A 9,935-nucleotide genomic window follows, 5' to 3' on the forward strand; every position below is an offset into this window, starting at 1 on the left:
CACACCCTACCCCCCATCACACGCGCACACACAACCGTACCCCTAAACATGGAAATGTTTATAAATGACTATGAACTCAATCCTGATTACTGCGAATATTGTGTACATGTGAGTGTGCTTTCAATATGAGTTCTATGAGGTAAGAACATATTTGCCACTGGCCTCCATCTCATTAAGCTTGGGTCAGGACTTAGGAGTTGCACTCACTCTCGTGTGCGTGTAGTATACGTGCGTAGTAGTATGTATGCATGTGCTTCTTTGATGTAATAGAAAATGGCTATGAACTTAAAACTAGCCTGAGTATGTGCTGATGTCTTGATAAGCAATACCAATCAACCGAAACATCCCATGTTCCCACTCATAGCAAACCGATATGGAGAAAAAATGTCTACATATATACCATGATTTGAAAGAGGAAACATGACTGAGACTGGAAAACCGAACCAAATTAACCAAGCATTAAACCAATTTATTTTGTTAAAAATATTTGTCAGCCTTTTTCACTAACCGAGATTAATTCGGTCGTCACCATTGGTTAACCGGAATTAATAAAGAAGCCTAACACTAGTGAGAAATAAATGCATTGAATGGACTTGGAAAATTGTATTCCAACATTCATTTTATTTGTTGATAAATGGAGCATCCTAACATCCCTAATATCTATGGATGGATTGTTTCTCACCTTATTATACCTATGTAAACTTATTCAAGCCTGCAAATTACTCATTTGTGACAAAACAATTATGTGCATTCAGAGTATCAAGTGTGAGAGCAATATGTGAACCCATAAACTATGAATATAAATTGAGTAAATTAATAAATTTCAGAAAATCCTATGTTTTATAGCCAAAGTTGTAGAAGACTATATGTATAGATTTTATCTTGAAGCACATTATTCTTAGATTCAGTATTCCTCTAACTTTGAATACGGATCAATGCTTTTCTTTTATGTCAAAGAGGTGAAAGACTTTGCTGAATCTTATGGTATGAAATTGTTGAGTTCTCCTTACTATGTTCATGTTAATGGACATGCCGAGTCGAGTAATAAGGTTTTATTAAAATTAGTTAAGGAAAAAGATTGACGAACACACAAAAATACGGCATGAGATGCTCTCGAAGCATTATGGGCTCATATGATATCTAAACATGATGCAACAAAAGTTATTACTTTTGAGTTAGTCTATGTACAAGAAGCCATTTTTACTGGTTGAGGTGAATCTTGGCTCTCTTAGATACATCAAGCATGGTGATTAATTGGTCAAAGAATATAATACATTAATTGGAGGTAATCCTGATGATGTGACCGATAAACGATTAAAGGCTTTGGAAGATAGAGAAGAATAAGCAGAAGATAGCCAAAGCCAACAATAAGAGAGCGAAAGTAAAATCATTTTAAGTTGGAGACTTAGTTTGGAAGACGATTTTGCCTTAAGGTTCTATATCTAGAGAATTCGGTAAGTGGTTACCTTATTGGGAGGATCCTTACCAGATATATGGAATTGTTTGAAGAAATACATACTTTAATTTCTTGAAAGAGTAAATTGCATCGGCTGTACACGAACTTGTCAGGTGGGTGTGCAATCTAGTACATGAACTTGTAAAATGCTCGTTTTAGTGCACGGACTTGTTTGGTGCGTGGGAACAAGGTCAAAATCGCACTGCAAAGTTAATCTTGCTGATTCTGTTGTTGATTTAAACTCTATGTAAACATTAGTCTAAGAAGGATAAACATATAATAAGGCATAATGATTGCACAAAAAAAATAAAAATCCGAGTAATGATGCAAGGGACAGAAATAAACGTTTACAAATATAACCTTTCTACTATGTACACGCAAGTCATCTACTAATTTATAATATATAACGTTCAACATAGAAAAATCGGTCTTGTCGTGCCATTTTAGTCTTAGTTTACACATATCAGACAAGTTCATACACCAAAACGAATATTTTATAAGTTTATACACTAAATTGCATGCACCTGACAAGTTTATGTACCGCTAATGTAATTTACTCTTCTTGAAACTTTGCAAGGGGAACAATTTCAGACAACAATAAATGGGAAATATTTGAAAGAAAAACTTACCGAGTGTTTGGCAAGATGCTTAGGAGGTGATATGGCCAGTAATTGAATTATCACCCTTAGACCCATGTTTCAAGCTTTTCGGCTCTCAAAATAGCCAAAAAAGCATGGGGGAGGGGACACGTGTTAACACCCAAATTTAGCACCTAAAGCGAAAATAGGAAAATATGGCCGAATTTGGAAAGAACTAGATTTCCTTCATAGGGCCGGTCTGACTATTGCCACAGAGCCAATCAGACCGGTGGTGTGGGGCCGGTATGACCATTGGCATGTGGCTAGTTAGACCGGCTGAGTTCGGCTTCGAGTCCAATTTTATCGAATCTTGGGTTTCCTTGCTTGGGCTGAGGTTTTTCGAGTTCTAATCGGTGTCTACCCTGAGCAGAACGTGGAGGGGGTCCTGTAGGAGGCAAGACCAACCCCTTTATAATGACCATGGTTGATTCAATTAAGGCACCAATCTAGTTCCAACGCAATCAATCAATTGAATCATTTTTTTCAATATCGCATATACTTTTTGCCTAGTTCTTCATCTTCATCGGTTTGCACTGTAAACCATCCGTCCTCGCTGTGAGAGTGTGAATTCTCGTTGTAGGTTTGTCCCAAAACCTACCTGTTTTTCATGAGACGGATGTTTTTCCCTATTTATCTAAATTGGCAACGCTAAACCTAACTTGATCAGGGTTTTCTCAAGGTCAAGGTGGTTGGCAACTCAATATCAACGCAAAGCTTTAGGTAGACTCCGAATCATATTCGGTGGCATTGGCATGACAAAAAAGCGTCAACAAATATCAGGAAGCAAGAGATAGAGAGCTTATAGGTTTTCTTGTGCAAGTCACCAAACAAGTGAACAGCCATCTTCGATCGTCGTGGGGCATGCCGCCATGTGAGATACTTAGCCAGCTATGACGACGGCGCGGATGAATGACACAAAATAGTTTAAAGTAGTATTCCAGTAACGTTTGGTAAAGGTGCCTCACTATGGTGCTCTCTATTGGTATTAGAAATCAATCTGAACTGTTGATTTCATTTGATCGAATAGTTCAGATCTATTTATATTACCACCCTAGATAGCGGTAGTAAAAACGTGGAGGGGCATTATTGTCAGAAAAAATAGGTGCGAAGGGTATAATCGTCATTTAGTAATGACAAAACCTTTTTTTTCTCCTTTTTCTTTGGCTTTTTTCGATGAAATATGAGCGATGCCAGCGCAATGGATGATCATATATTGATTTAGCAGAGAAAAACATAAATGGTAAAGTAACTCCTAATTATTCTATTAGTAAATTACTAATTTATCCTTGATAATATTGGTAGTATAATACTACCAGTATCTGCAACATACATGGAATTTAATTGGCAAAGGAAATACAGTAATAAGGTAAACATTTCTTCCATGAGAATGAAGGGAAAGAATCATCCATGTAAAGAGTACTTGCAACAAGATTAAAAGCTGGTTTATCATGGGGAGTTCACAACCCCTTTCTCTAATTAGCTTAACTAGAGCTAATTAATTTATTTGCCATACAATGATCACAGACTACTCGATCCAGGCCAGGTCGTCCAGGAAGGCAAATTCGTTGGTGTTGTTCATGAGGATGTCATCCAGGTCCAGGTCCCACCCGATCTCCATGCCACCTTCCCCTATGTTCAGTGACCCTTCAGCTGCCTCACCGCCAGCGTCTTCCATAGGTATCATGTCCTCGTCCAACCCCAGGAGGGATTCCAGAGAGAACATGATGTCTTCTTCAAGATCAACCTGATCAGGCATCATGAATGGCTCGGCGTTGTTAGGCGCTCCTGCTTCGACTGCTGCCAACGCATTCTGATCCTCTGACGTGATGACAATGTGGACAACTCCTTCACCCTTGGTCCCAACGATTGGATCGGTGAGGGTGAATGTTGGCTCATCAATTGGTGGCGCCATGAGAGAACCAACAGCTGTGTTGTTGTTCAGTGCACCTGTGTAGGCGTACGCGACAGCGGCGTCGTTGCTAGGGGCTCCTATGGATGGTCCGGCACCGCCATATGCGGTTTCTCCGACGAGGAAGTCATCCACAGGTACTCCAAATGGAAGTTCGATCATAGGAGCCTTTCCTATATTCACGGTCATCCCGACCCGAGGTATGAAGGCCGTCGGGACTATGTTGATGTGATTACGCATGGTAGGTGGTGGCGGAGGGCCTTGGTAGGAGAAGGGCCCCATGTACAGCCTCTGCTGGGGAGCATCTGGCTGGACACCGCCGGACAGTCGCTGTCGCATCGCCGGAACCTGCATGGCTGCTGGTGCAGCAATGTTGTTGAAGGAGATAACTGTATTGCCGGTGGCCGCCGGCGAAGCAGCGTTGTTGAAGGAGATAAAAGCATTGCCGATGGGTGCCTGCACGGCAGTGTTGCTGAAGGAGATCACCGTAGTGCCGGAGGGTTGCTGCTGGAAAACCGGAACTTGAAATGGTGCTGCAGTTCTGCTGCCAGCGATGGTCGTTGTGGGGATGCAGCTTGGACCGGCGCCGCCGGCGAGGATCAGAGGGCTGCTCGGCGAGACATTGAGCGTCGGAAAGATGGCTTTGAGGAACAAGGAGTCCGATGAGATGAGGCGGCGCTCATCAAGGTCCTTCTGTTGCTTTGTGCAGTATTCCTGCGCTGGCAGCTGGAAATTTAGGCATGTTAATTTTGGCACAAATATATACATAATGATGTACTCACTCCGTACCAAAATAAATCAACCTCGTACAGGATGTGACACATCCTAATATGATGTTCAGATTCATCGTAATAGGATATGCACGAGGTTGGTTTATTTTGGACGGAGAGAGTATGTAATAAAATTATCCAGAGAAAAATAAACACATCAAATTCTGAGTAACTTTACAGTCTATCGAAAGGCACTTATATTCTTTTTAGAATAAAATTTGAAACATGTCAGTACGGAACTTACATTAGAGTATTTTGTATCTCCCAAAAGGATCATAAAATTAAATTTCTCCCAATTTGTTTTCTCTTTTTATATAGTTACTATGTGAGGGAAAAAATTATGGGTGTATCATGATTAATAAAGAGCATACACTTTTGGAAATAATACATTCCCAATCCAAAATAAAAGGAATAGCTTCTTTAAAAGATTTGTCACTCGATACTATTCATTCTAAACTTAATTTCACTAGTGTTTTACCAACAGATTTATTACTAGCTAGCTACAATTACACCATGTGTTATCAAAATATATGTTTGGTTCATCAAAATACGATACTTAATTTAAAAGTTGTTAGTGATCAAAATTAAAATAGGACTAACCAACACTCAGAACTATTCAAAGCCAAGGGAGTATATGTATTTTGAAATGTAGCATGACACATCACGAGTATTGAATTCCATGCATGTTATAGCTTAAAGATAGCATCGTGTCACAGAGAGATAAGCATCCAAGGTTGGTAGAAATATTACTCCATTATGGAGTATATGCATGGAAGAATAATAAAGAGGAAACATCCAAATAAGTGCAGTTACTACAAATTAAAATTGGTGCTTTTGAAATCAAATTAAGGTAGTGAAAACAGCTAGCACAGTCAAATGACCTGCAAGTGGCTAGCAACATGCTGCCCCACCGGCCCTTTCGCGTCGTTCATGTGCTCTATCTTCTTTCTTTGGTTGGCATCTGTTGATACCAAAGGAAATAACCAAATAAGTAGGAGAAGAACTTCTAGGATCTGAAGCAAAGTTTAGCACAACACAATGATTTGAAACTCTGTACAATGATAGTTCATAATCTATTTACTATCTTATTCTCATATTTTTTGCAAGTATTTCAGGTAATAAAGTAGTGATTCAAAGTTGAAAGTACTTAAAAAATATTGCATCCTTTGCTAGCTCCTACCGCTAAGGTCGATATCGGTGGACCGTATGCTGATAATAAGCCATACGGCATATTTAAAAGCTAATATTAAAAATAAATTTCGTTCAAAAAATTTTAAAATTAAAATTTAAATTTTAAATTTTGGTAACGGCTAATTTCATACGAGGCAAAATAAGATAGGGTTTATATAGTATGCATGCAAGTAATAATGCTAACGTGCTGCACCGAGTTTTGCTTGGGGTGCATGCGATGTCAATATAACACGGTGTTTTTATGTTCAGAAGAACCTGCGCTGTCGCTGCTGCCACTATCGACATTGATGGTCAGCTGTCTCTTCCGGCTGCCACGGGACCTCACCAACTTGAAGTGCACTTGTGGCTCCTCGATGACGACGACGTCGTCGTCATTGCCGTCTTCACCACCAGCGCCGGCATGGGCAGCTATGTCGTCCATGGAGTCACCAGGAACCCTTTCTTCTAGGCAGCACCTGTGCCATGCGACCACTCTCCACAATTAGGCTATCGTGGCCCAGTCGAGCGGCTTCCTGAGGATGTAGGTCGCCTTTAGCAGCAGGTGGTTCAGGAACTCCGCGTCCTCGCCGGCGACCATCTGCTCTGGCTCCGTCGTCGATAATACTGCATGACACGCATGTGTGGATGACGTGGATTGATTGATAGGCGCGACGACAATGAGTAGCATCTTAGCACAAGTTTAGCTAGCTAGCTTACGGTAGATGACGGGGATTTGGTGTTCGGTCTCGTTGACACGGCGGAAGTCGAAGCCGGACGAGACCACCTTGCTGACGTCGCAGAGGACAGTCTGGACGTCTAACATGTTGTCGCCGGAGAGGGTGCGCAGGCCAGCACATGCAGTGGTGTGCGTTGACACCACTAGAAAAGATAAGGAGTAAATGCAGTTAAGAGTTTTGTTTTGTTTTGTCTTATGTGGAAGAAGTCAGTTTTACGGTTTTAAATTACCGAGTATTTATGTAAGCAGTTTGATGTTACTACTTATTATATAAGATCTAAATGACTTTAAGTAAAATCATACATTATTATATATAACAATAACAATATATTATATACACTGTTACATGTTTTTAGAATTTTTTATGACTGCAAGTTTGTAACACAAAAGTTAGGGAGACATGCATCCCAAAAGAGGGATTTTTTTAAGAAGGGGAGGGGGAGAGATCTCAATTAGACAATTGGAGTGTCTATATATAACTGAGAGATGAGTGAAGTATAATTGCAATTGCACTACAGTATAAAAAATCCTTCATAGAACAAGTTTTCTTAAAAGAATATTTAATTTGGCGCAAAGCAAGCGCGCGCAACCTACTAATTTGAATTTCAGTTGAAACAAGGAAGAACATGCATCCATGGAAAAAGGCTATAAGATCAGTGTTTCAAGTAGTTATTTTGAACAAAACCATACGCAGAATCAACACAGCAAGAACATCAAACAGGTTGGTCGATTTTATTAGGAAGTGGCCAAAGATGAGTTTACTCACTGCCTCTTTATACCCGCCCAGGATCAAAACATTTACTATAAGCAAGATATATCAAAGAGATGATGAGTGAACAAAAAGTTCATCTTGTAAACAACTCCCATAGAAAACACATATAACAAACACCAATATTTTCTCAAGAATCCCCACAAGAATCCACGGATTACACAACACAAGAATCCGACAAGAAAAAAGAATCACACAAACGAAATATCGGATCTGTAGTGCACGGAGACCAGCACAAATCATCCAAACAAGCTAGAAAATCAAATGTACCTGGGCAGTGCAGCATAGAAAGCGTTTTGGTTGCAGTTCTCGTGTTCTTCGTGTCATCATCGACGAGCATGACATGAAGGCCACTAGAGAAGAAGGAGAGCATATCCTCCATGGCCAAAGAGATTGATGTACAACAACTACACCCACTGCTACTACGTACTCTAACTTAGCTTGTTCACAGATGAATTGAGGTTATTACAACTTGAACGGAAGAACCTGTATTTGTAGGACGGCCAAGATAAGGGAGAGGGGGGGTGTGGAGAGATAGGCACAAGGAATGACGTGTAGTGTCAATTGTTTTTTCCTTCATTATTTTTGGGGGAGAAACTGACGTTGCCCTTTGACGATCAAAGTTGGGTGAAACCTGTTGTTACGGTGTGTGAGCAGGGGAATATGTCATTCCGTGCATTTTAGCCCTTAATTTCCTGCTCAAAAGTTGGAAAAAAACAAAACCTTTCTGATCAGTTCTGTATGCACTTATAGTTAATTGTGCATGCTTGCTCCTTTTCTGAATTGTAAGGTTAAAATCATTCCCTGTGCCAATGGTAAATTGTACTACGCTGTACCTAAACAAAATTACTCATTGTACTATACTTTAAGGGAAATAAAATAAAATAGGCATCCATTTTCTCTGATCTCTATCTCTTCCGTATAGAGACGTTTGCTGATCTCTTGAACTGTTTTTTGTGTTGCCTCTGAGAGACTGATCTATATATGCTTGCATGCTTGGAAGGTCCTTATCTTTGAATGACTTGGACTGTTCTATATATGCATGCTGGCTTGTGTGCAGCCCATATATGCATGATATACATGTACAAATATAGTGACACTCGAGCGTCTCTACGGTCTTGATGCTGTCACCGCAAGCGCGGCCATCTATCATAGCACTGGTGGAGAAAGTCTTTTTACTCCCGGTTGGTAACCTCTCTATAGTCCCGGTTTTCCAACAGGGAGTACGAATCCGGGACTAAAGATCGTTATCTTTAGTCCCGGTTCAAATACCCAGGACTAAAGATAGATCTTTAGTCCCGGTTGGTGTTACCAACCAGGACTAAAGAGAGTGATCTTTAGTCCCGGTTGGTGGACTAAAGAGAGGGTAGCGGCACTGCAGATGGTCCTTTTTTTATTGTTTCTTTTGCTAGAGTTAATCCCTATATTTTCTCCCGAATCTAGTGCCATGTATATCCCCAAATCCCCAATTCAAAGTAACATCCCAAATCTTAAGTTACTTATACACACAAATCAAATACATCACAAATCCTAAAAAAATACAAGCAAATCAAATACATCACAAATCCTAAAAAATACACCGAAATCAAATACATCACAGATTCATCTTAGATCAGTCACAAAATTATACTACCTCCGTTTTTTAATAGATGACGCTGTTGACTTTTTCTCACATGTTTGACCATTCGTCTTATTCAAAAATTTTATGCAAATGTATAAGATATAAATCACACTTAAAGTACTATGAGTGATAAAACAACTCATAACAAAATTTTTTGAACAAGACGAATGGTCAAACATATGAGAAAAAGTCAACGGCGTCATCTATTAAAAAACAGAGGGAGTACATTGTTGGGATACGCGTAGGCTACGATAGCATAAATCAAAATTTTCTATCGCGTAAACCAGGAACCATGCAAGTATTAGATCATAGATCGTTACCACTCGACGCGCTGCGCAGCGAAAGAAGACGCTGAGAAGTCGAAGGAACTCTCGCGAAGTAGCGCATGTCGATGTAGAGGAAGTAGTCGATCGCACCGGCTCGACCTTCTCCTCTTCGTGTGTTCTCCTCGCTGTACTCCAACGCCGATCAGCACCGCAAACCAGCGGCGCCTCTACCAGTGGCCACACGTACAGGGACGGAACGCCACGCGCAGATGTGCTAGCACCCGCGCGGCTAGGGTTTTGCTCGGGGAGGGAAGTGACGTCTAGGGTTTCTCACGTGATGCAATGCCTCCGCCGGTCACACCCCTCACGAATATATAGGATCCATCACTCGGGCCTCCAAGGCCCGTAGGACTCCTATTCGGATCCCTATCCGAAGTAAGCTCATATTGGATCTCCATCCAATCCCCTTATTCCGGCCCATTAAGCGTGCGACCCTGTAGGTTCATGTATACTCGGCTGTAACCCGAAAACTCTTTTTCGGTCCACGCGTCAACAGCGGCTCCTAGCAGAACGTATTGACCCACCGGGCATACATAAAGA

General features: G+C 40.8%; 1 pseudogene; it reads right to left on the bottom strand.

Moving 5' to 3' along the window:
* Positions 1-3,515: 3,515 nt before the first annotated feature.
* On the bottom strand, positions 3,516-7,830 carry LOC107276802 (two-component response regulator ORR32-like; annotated as a pseudogene).
* Positions 7,831-9,935: the final 2,105 nt, after the last annotated feature.

Source organism: Oryza sativa, chromosome 8 (assembly GCF_034140825.1).
Source record: "Oryza sativa Japonica Group chromosome 8, ASM3414082v1".
Lineage (NCBI taxonomy): Eukaryota > Viridiplantae > Streptophyta > Magnoliopsida > Poales > Poaceae > Oryza > Oryza sativa.